Source organism: Arachis ipaensis, chromosome B3 (assembly GCF_059453495.1).
Source record: "Arachis ipaensis isolate K30076 ecotype BB chromosome B3, ASM5945349v1, whole genome shotgun sequence".
In the NCBI taxonomy this organism is placed as follows: Eukaryota; Viridiplantae; Streptophyta; class Magnoliopsida; order Fabales; family Fabaceae; genus Arachis; species Arachis ipaensis.
In genome coordinates this window covers 1,250,089-1,259,823 of record NC_142438.1, presented here as the reverse complement: position 1 = coordinate 1,259,823, position 9,735 = coordinate 1,250,089, and the positions used below count along the sequence as shown (strand labels likewise).

General features: G+C 34.0%; 1 pseudogene; it reads left to right on the top strand.

Moving 5' to 3' along the window:
* The first annotated feature begins 520 nt into the window (after positions 1-520).
* Positions 521-1,928, top strand: LOC107632419 (F-box/kelch-repeat protein At3g23880-like; annotated as a pseudogene).
* Positions 1,929-9,735: the final 7,807 nt, after the last annotated feature.

Here is a 9,735-nt window from a genome sequence, read left to right as displayed (position 1 = left end):
ATGAAAATTAACTAATTAAGAAATAAATTATGAGAAAGTCTAGAGATCAGTAATTTTTGTGTTTTGTGTTTTGTGGCGAGCACTTAATCATTAAAAAAAAGTGAATAATCTCTCATTATTAAATGTAATCTCACACCATTAAAAACACTATTGATGGCCATTGTCTCCTAGCACTCCTCATAAATTATTTAGGCAAAGAGTTATAAAATCTTCCCATATTCATCTAAGAGATAGCGGTTTCAATTTTTCCTAATTTTGGTTTAAAAAAAAAAAATTATTTAAAATTCTTTTTTGAAAAGAAGAAAGAAAAATATTTTCAATATATATATATATATTAGAAGGAGATCAGATAACTGGTTACTAGTTAAATAACATTGGATAGATCCGGATTCGGGAGATCCAAAATTTCATCGAAGAAGCTGCGGCAGCCCCGTGCCTCCTTCCCTCGTTCCCTGCTGACCGCCGTCTTCCTCCTCCTCTATCTCATCCCAATGTATGTTTTATGTTCAGAGCAGAATTGTTAGAATTATATTGTTTTTGATTTCTTATTCCTGCTGTTGTAGAGAATGAAGGGGGGTCCCATTCCTGATGATGATGATGATAGTGTTGCGAGGAAGGACAAGGCTGTCACAACCACCGAGGGGTGGCCGGAACTGCTCTGCTGTACCACCACAAAACCACCGCCTATCCTTCTGGACGAGCTCATAGAGGAAATCCTGCTGAGGATTCCGGCAAGGTCTCTTGTTCGATTAAGGAACAGCGTCTGCAGTTCATTCAGAACCCTAATTTCCAGCTCCCAATTTGCCAAGGACCACCTTCGACGTTCAATGGCGGTGGATCTAGCCTTGACCCACCCGCGTATTGCCTATTATAGCTCCTGGCACAAATACTACCTCACAATCGGAGTTTTCTCCGTCCGATCTGTCTTCGAGAACCGTCCCCATGAACCCACCAAAGTAGTTGCCTATGTGGGACGACGCCACCTTTGGCTCTTGTAATGGATTGCTGTGCTTGCACGATAAAGAGCGTGCCATGCTGTGGAACCCCTGCACCGGATTCACATCTCAGCCGCTTGAAATTGGAGGTTTATTCCACGTCTGTGGATTCGGTTATGATCATGTGAACGACAAGTATAAGCTTTTCATCATTGTGGAAAAGAAATTAGGTGAATCTTTCACCAGAATTTTCACACTCGGCCCAAAATGTACCTGGAGAACAATTCAGGATTTCCCATATAGACCACATGACCCCAATAACAAGGCTATTCTGTTGGCTCCGGTAGGGCTTTTTGTAAGTGGCACTGGCACCCTTAATTGGCTTCTTTGCAGCAGTCGTACTAGTTTTGTCGCAGTTCTTTCCCTTGACTTGGTGAAAGAGACTTATAGTCAGATTTCCCTTCCCAGTAGGGATTCAGATGATGCTCTCAGTGTGTTTCCCCAACTGGCTACCTTGAGGGGTTGTCTTGCTGTTTCTTATGAGACTAAGAAAACTCATTCGACTCTCTGGATGATGAAGGAGTATGGAGTTCCTCAATCTTGGACTAAACTGGCCATAATCCCCCACCACCCACTACTCGTTAATCCTCCTAGAAATTATGCATTAGAGCCTATGTACATGTTGAAAAATGATGTTCTACTGGTGATGTCTCCTAGTGGCAAGTTTGTTTTGTGTAACTTAAATGATGGCACCATAGATTTTCCTAATATTGACAGCTCCGGTGATGGCATGACCCAACTCCGTCCTTTGTCTCGGGGTGCAGGCGGAAGGACCTTTCACATCTATCATGAAAGCTTAGTTTCACCCTCGCACTTTGGTCTTCCAACTTGCTCATCTCAAATGCGGTTATTTAAGCCAGGCCTATTCATTTGGTGAAGAATTTCCTACCTTGTCTCTTGAATCCATAACTTTATTATCATTAATGTGGGTCCTTGTTTTTTTGTATTTTTTTTTTTATAGACTGATAGACTCTGGCTTCGATTTAGTTAGAATATGTTGTTAAGACCACACAGAATAGATAAGTCCCCAGCTGTTCTCAGTTTGCCTCCTTTGCTGCCAGAATGCCTCCCTTTGCAGGATTGTTCTAATCTCTTGTGGTTGGTATAGCAGCAATTCTGATTCTAAAAGGAGGCAACCACATTAGCTTTTAGACCATTTCATAAAGGAGGCCTCTTCTTACGCAATTGTTGATCTTAGTGACGCTGTTGCTGCTTGAGTATGTTGTCTGCTCTGTTTGGCTGTTTTAAAAGTTCTATCCCATACACTTTGCTTTGATTATATTATAGCTAACAATCACTTTTATATGGAAATTGAGAAATCAGGCGTTCTTTCAAAGTGATAGAAAGTTGAAAGTTTTGACAACTGAAAATTACCCACAAAAGGAATATGATATATTCTTCCGTATAAAAGGATCCAAAACTTTTGGCCCATCATTATTTCACTATGAAGAATGAATTGATTTGGAATAAAGATGTGGGATAACACTAAAAAATAGATATAAGCAAAAACGCTACCAAGTTTGATTGAGAATTAGCATTCTTTTGTTTCCGGCCTCAAAACCCGCTTTTGGTGGCTCCCAACTAACCAATTTTGAAATAGGTTCTTTTCAAGGACCCAAAGAGTCTCTCATAAAACTAATGGTTCGCTGAGGCCAAGTGTTGGGGTTCGAATCCCGTCTTGTGCATATAACAATTCATTTATCAGTAACAGACTCTTAATTGGAGTTTAAATTTGTGACGGATTAGTTTTTGATCTATCGAATTAGGAGATACCATGGGCAACAAAAAAAATAATTAAAGAAGATTGTGTTTTATAGAGTAGAATGAGATAGCATAAGGAAAGGGCATTAGGTATGAATTATACTTATATGAATAAAAAAATAAAAATGAAAAATAGGATCTACATGGAACGAGGACATTATGGTAAAAGAGGAGGAAAGTTGCGCGGAGAGTATTATGTTAATGAACTAATGAAGTCAAATTAACAGGGTCTGAAAAATAGTTAATAAGTTGATAAGTCATGATTATGAAGTAGTGTAATTAAAATTTACAATTGTAATGTAACTTTAAGTCTTTTTTTATTATAAATAATATTATTTTAAATTTTATTATTTAACTTAATTAAATTAGTTTATAAAAAAATTTAGATGTATAATATTATTTATATTATATTATTATATATGGTTTAAACCTAGCATCATTATACTAAATTTTTATTGTACGAAGAAGTTAATACCGGTTCCTTTCTATATTTCAAGGAGAACTTTTATTATACGTTAGTCAATACCCATTCACTTCGAATCCAAGTCCATTTGCATTAAACAACAATAGTTTTTAAAGAAAAGAGATAATTTTATTGAAAAAATTTTTAAGAAAAAAAGATATAATTACTAATTTTTTTATTGTTAATTATATTTCTATTAAAATTAGTAGTATCAAAAAATATTTTAAATTTAATATTATCAAGAAAAAATAAAAAAAATTATATAAGGACTAATTTGATTAATTTTTAAAATTTCAAGGATGAAAATGACTTACGTCTGAACTTTCAAGAACAATTTTAATTATAAATAACTTTTTTACATATCAAGTGCCACGTGTCACTAAGTTGACACGTCAACCAATCATCTTGTGACACATGGCATTAGCCTCACGTCATCATATGCCACGTGGCACTTAACGTGACACGTCATCATCCAACTGACAGAAGGACTAACGTGACTAATCGTGTATCTTTCGGAGACGATTTCGATTAACTTTTGTTAGGAAATTATTTGATTTCCTAACTTATTTGTGGGCAATACATATATTAATTATAATCACAAATTATGCTATTTCAAATTAAATGACTTATATAATGGTGATCTTATTTATTGTTAGAAATACTAAATTGAATAAGTTATTATTACTTTTGATTTGGAATTAAATGAGAATAAAACCAGATATTATCTTTTGTTCCTTAAATAATTATCATTTTGGATTTTAGATATATTATCTTTTGGGCTTTAGATACTATTTTATTTGGGTTTAAGAGTTTAATGGGTGCCATGCTCAAATATAAATAGGCCTACAAGGTTTCGGTCCCCAATATGCCAAAGCCGCCTTTGTTACTCTTTTCCCATCAAAAGAGTTGCAGCCTCTAGAAATACAGAAGGCTTTGGTTGAGGAAGATCGAAAGAACCACAAGATCCAAACTCTTCCGATCATATGATTCATGTTTATGAATTCAGGTACGTTTCCGCATTCGAGTATGATATATATTTTGATGATTCAATATGGATGATTTAGATTAATAAAATTAATTTATTCTAACAAATGGTATCAGAACCATCCATAATTTAATCATCGAAAATATTCGATTTTATTTTATTAGATCAAAATATATATATATATATATATATATATATATATATATATATATATATATATATATATATATATATATATATATATATATGCGTTGTTTACCTTGCATCCGAAATTGTTGCATGCTAATTGTTCCCCTTTTGTATGTGCATATATATATATATATATATATAAAACAATGCAAACGGCACTGTATATATATATATATAAAACAATGCAAACGGCACTGTATATATAACCTTTCACAGTATAGGATATATAATCACTTTAAAGGTTAACATTTTTTTTATTCTAATGCTGTGATTGCAATCTTTATATATATATATATATATATATATATATATATATATATATCATTATTATCCAAACAATAATATATATATAAATATTCATAATGATAATACACTTACACACATATATATATATATATTACATGAGAGCGATTTGACAATTAATTTACATAATAAACAGATGTTTTATTCTAAAGAATATTATTATGATTATTTTAGATTTAATTATGTGTGCTATTAATTTGGTGTAAAGTTAATTGATTATCCTTTTAGAATATAAAGATTATTATGTATATGTAACTTATGCGAATATTAATCGATCCAAAAGAAGATTTATATTTGGCCAAAGTTATGTATACATATTAATAATATTTGAATAATAGAAAATATTATTTAATTGTTACATAAAGAAACTAGTAACAATTTGGATTAGTATACCATCTATTTTATAAAGATTTAGTTTTGGAATAAATTGATTGAACATTATGCTGCCAAAGTAGTTTCTTTTGTGAAAATTGATTTATTTAAAACATTAGGAATGTGGTGATATGTAATTCATGCGAATATTGGTCGGTCCAAAGGAATGTCTATATTTGGCCGAATTACATACACATATTATTGTTAAATAAATATTTGGGCAACTAATAAGAATAAAGTAATGTTTATTATTTATGCAAACAATAATCGGCCCAAAGGAAGTTTATTGTTTGGCCAAATAATAAGCATTGCACACTTTTGTTTATTTTCTATTAATTATGCGGTCAATAATCGGCCTAAAGGAAGGTTATTGTTTGGCCAATTAATAGAAAATATATGCAGTAATAAATAGGTTGCGAAGTTTAAGTTTCCATGTGCGCATTAAGTCGGTCCAAAGAAAGGCTTAATGTGTGACAGGAATTTTGACAATATTTGATTACTGCAATGAGAGTATCACTTACAATTAATTTTTCTATCCAAAGATTGAAAATTAATGTTGTTCTAGATATCTCAATATGGATTTTTCCCATTATTTAACTAATGTTTACTGCATGTTCTTTTTGTTCTAATCCAGAAAAGTAGAAACTATGGCTTTAGCTGCCAATATTTCTACACAAATTAGTAGTATTCCTATGCTGAATGGTTCAAACTTTAAAGTTTGGAAGGATACCGTGGAGATTGTCCTCGGTTGTATGGATTTAGATATAGCTCTTCGAGAAGAGAAACCCACTTCCACTCTGGAAAATCTCAATGAGGTTAAAATAGAGAAGTGGGAGAGATCCAATCGAATGAGCATTATGATCATGAAACGCTCAATTCCTGAGGCGTTTCGGGGCTCAATTACTGAGGATAAAGATGCTAAACAGTTCTTGAAAGATGTTGAAAAATTCTTTACTAAGAATGAAAAGGCGGAGGCAAGTAGCCTTTTGATAAAACTTGTCTCCATGAGGTATAAAGGTAAAGGGAACATAAGGGAGTACATTATGAAAATGTCTCATCTTGCTTCAAAATTGAAAGCACCAAAGTTAAAGTTGTCTGAAGATTTACTCGTGTATTTCATTTTGATTTCTCTTCCTGCACACTTTGGGCAATTCAAAGTGAGTTATAACACTCTGAAGGATACTTGGTCCTTAAATTAGCTTATATCTCACTGTGTGCAAGAAGAAGAGAGGCTCTAGCAAGATAAGACTGAAAGTGCTCACATGGCTTCATCTTCTCAGTATAAAAGAAAGCATGATACTACTGCGGATGTGCCTTCTCAGCAGAAAAAGACTAAGAAACAGGATCAAGTTTTAACCTGTTTCTTCTGTAAGAAGGTGGGACACATGAAGAAGGATTGTACCAAATATGCCACCTAGCGTGTAAAGAAGGGTATAATTCTTACTTTCGTTTGTTCTGAGGCTAGTTTAAGTTATGCACCTGTTGATACTTGGTGGGTAGATTCTGCTGCTACTACTCATGTAAGTGTTACTATGCAGGGTTGCCTGTGGACCCGACTGCCAAGTGATGCTGAAAGATACATTTATGTGGCAGACGGCAATATAGTTGCAGTCGAAACTATAGGAACCTTTAGATTATGTTCCACGAGTGGATTTTATTTGGATTTATTAAAGACATTTTATGTACCGTCATTTAGACGGAATTTGATTTCTGTTTCTCGTTTAGACAAATCAGGTTATTTTTGTTCGTTCAGAGACAATAAAGTTAGTCTCTTCTATAATTCGAATAATATTTGCTCTGGTCATTTGGTGGATAATCTATATAGACTTGACTTAAATTCCTATAATAATGAAATACTGCAACCAGGTACAAAACGAAAACTAAATGAGAATTCGGCATCATTATGGCACAAACGCCTAGGTCACATCTCTAAACAGAGAATTCAGAGGCTCGTGTCAGATAGAATTCTTGGACCCTTAAATTTGGCGGACTTTGAAGTCTGCATTGAGTGCATAAAGGGGAAAAAGACAAACGAAAGGAAATTAGGTACCGAGAGAGCTAAAGATGTCTTAGAAGTAATACATACCGATATATGTGGCTCATTCCCTACTGTCTCTTAGAATGGACAACGGTACTTTATTATGTTCATAGATGATTACTCTCGTTATGGGTATCTATATTTAATTCATGAAAAGTCCCAAGCCTTAGATGTTTTCAAGTCTTTCAAAGCTGAAGTTGAACTTCAACTTGGAAAGAAAATTAAAGTTGTCAAATCTGATCGTGGTGGTGAATACTACGGAAGATATGACGGTTCAGGTGAGCAACGTCCTGGGCCTTTTGCTCTTTTCCTAGAGGAGTGTGGTATTGTTCTGCAATACACCATGCCAGGAAAACCTAGCATGAATGGTGTTGCAGAGCGAAGGAACCGAACTCTTAAGGACATGGTGAGAAGTATGATTAGTCATTTTTTCTTGCCTGAATCACTCTAGGGAGAAGCCTTAAAGACCGCAGTGTACATCCTTAATAGGGTGCCAAGCAAAGCAGTTAACAAAATTTCATATGAAATTTGGAGTGGAAAAAGACCCAGTATAAAGCATTTGCATATTTGGGGATGTCCAGTTGAGGCGCGACCTTATAGGCCGCATGAAAGAAAATTGGACTCAAGGACAATTAGTTGCTACTTTGTTGGTTACGCTGAGCGCTCACGGGAGGTACAAGTTTTACAATCCTGCATCAATGTCTATTTTTGAAACGGAAAATGCGAGATTTCTTGAGGATGTTGAGTTTGGGGGGAAGGAAATATTAGGAATATTGCTTTTGATGATGATTCTATAACTGACAATGATCAGGTCCTTGTGCCTATTGTTGTTCAAGATACAGTTATAGTACAAGAGCAAAATGAAATCTTACTGTAGATCCAGTTACAGTACAAGAGAACAATGAGAATATTATTGTTGCTCAAGATACTGCTACAGTACAGGAAAATAATGAGAATCCTCCTCAATCCCAATCCATACAGCAAGCTCAACAACCTCAAGAAGTGTCATTAAGGAGATCCAATAGAGAAAGGAGAAAATCCATCTATAGTCTCAAGCAAGCTTCCCGTCAATGGTATCACATGTTCATAAAGTCATTACCTCATGATTTTGAGGTAAATATCATAGATGAGTGTGTATACTGCAAGTTCAGTGGGAGTAAATACATCTTTTTTGTCTTATATGTTGATGACATTCTACTTGCCAGCAACGATATAGGCTTATTGCATGAAATTAAGAAATTTCTATCGAACAAATTCGAAATGAAAGATCTTGGTGATGCCTCTTTTGTATTAGGAATCAAGATACTAAGAGATCGTTCTCAAGGTATTCTTGGATTATCACAAAAGAACTATATCGAAAAGATTTTAAGTAGATATGGCATGGAAAATTGTAGACCAATAGACACACCCGTAGCTAAAGGAGACAAGTTCAGTCTCAAACAATGCCCTAAAAATGATCTTGAGAGGACAGTAATGCATGATAAGCCTTATGCATCAGCACTAGGGAGTTTAATGTATGCTCAAGTCTGCACACGTCCCTATATATTATTTATAGTGGGAGTGTTGGGTAGATACTTGAGCAATCCGGACATGGATCATTGGATAGCTGTTAAACGCGTAATGCGTTGTTTAAAGAGAACAAAGGATTACATGCTTATTTATCGGAGATCAGAAAATTTGGAGATCATTAGGTACTCTGATTTCGATTTCATGGCATATGGTTGTGAAACTTTGTCACTAAAGCTTCATATAGTAGATGACATTGAAAGGCCATTAAAGATATTTTGTGACAATAAGTCAGCAGTACTATACTCCAATAACAATAAGAGCTTGACAAAATCGAAGCATACAGACATCAAGTTCTCAGTTGTCAAGGAGAAAGTTTAAGAAAAACAGATTTCCATAGAACATATAGGAACAGGGTATATGCTAGCAGACCCATTACCAAGGGATTGATCCCTAAAGTCTTTCATTAGCATACTACTCGGATGGGTGTCAATATTTGTGATGCATTAGTTTAGTGGGAGTTTATCTTATGCTATATGTCCTATGACAGATATTGAATTATTTTTCTGCAGAATTAAGTTGATGGTTTATTTCATGTTATGTGAAATGTTCATTTTGTAATATTTGTATTATGTTTGATCTTAATAAAGTTGGGCCAGCTGGAAGTAGACATGCATGAGATCACTTGGCATGTAATTTCCATATTACTCATCCAAATTTGATCTATGTCGTTAAGTATATTAGGATGGTGATTGGCGTGGTTTAGTCACGGCAATTAATGTGATAAAAGCTGCGATAGTTCCATATCTAATGTATGAGACGGACCAGATTGTTAAAGTAATGAGAGAAATAGCATTCAGATGCGCGCATAAAGTTTATAAAGATGTGATTATGTCAAGAAATAATATATGTATAGCCCAAGTGGGAGATTGTTAGGAAATTATTTGATTTCCTAACTTATTTGTGGGCAATACATATGTTAATTATAATCACAAATTATGCTATTTCAAATTAAATGACTTATATAATGGTGATTTCATTTATTGTTAGAAATGCTAAATTGAATAAGTCATTATTACTTTTGATTTGGAATTAAATGAGAATAAAACCAAATATTATCTTT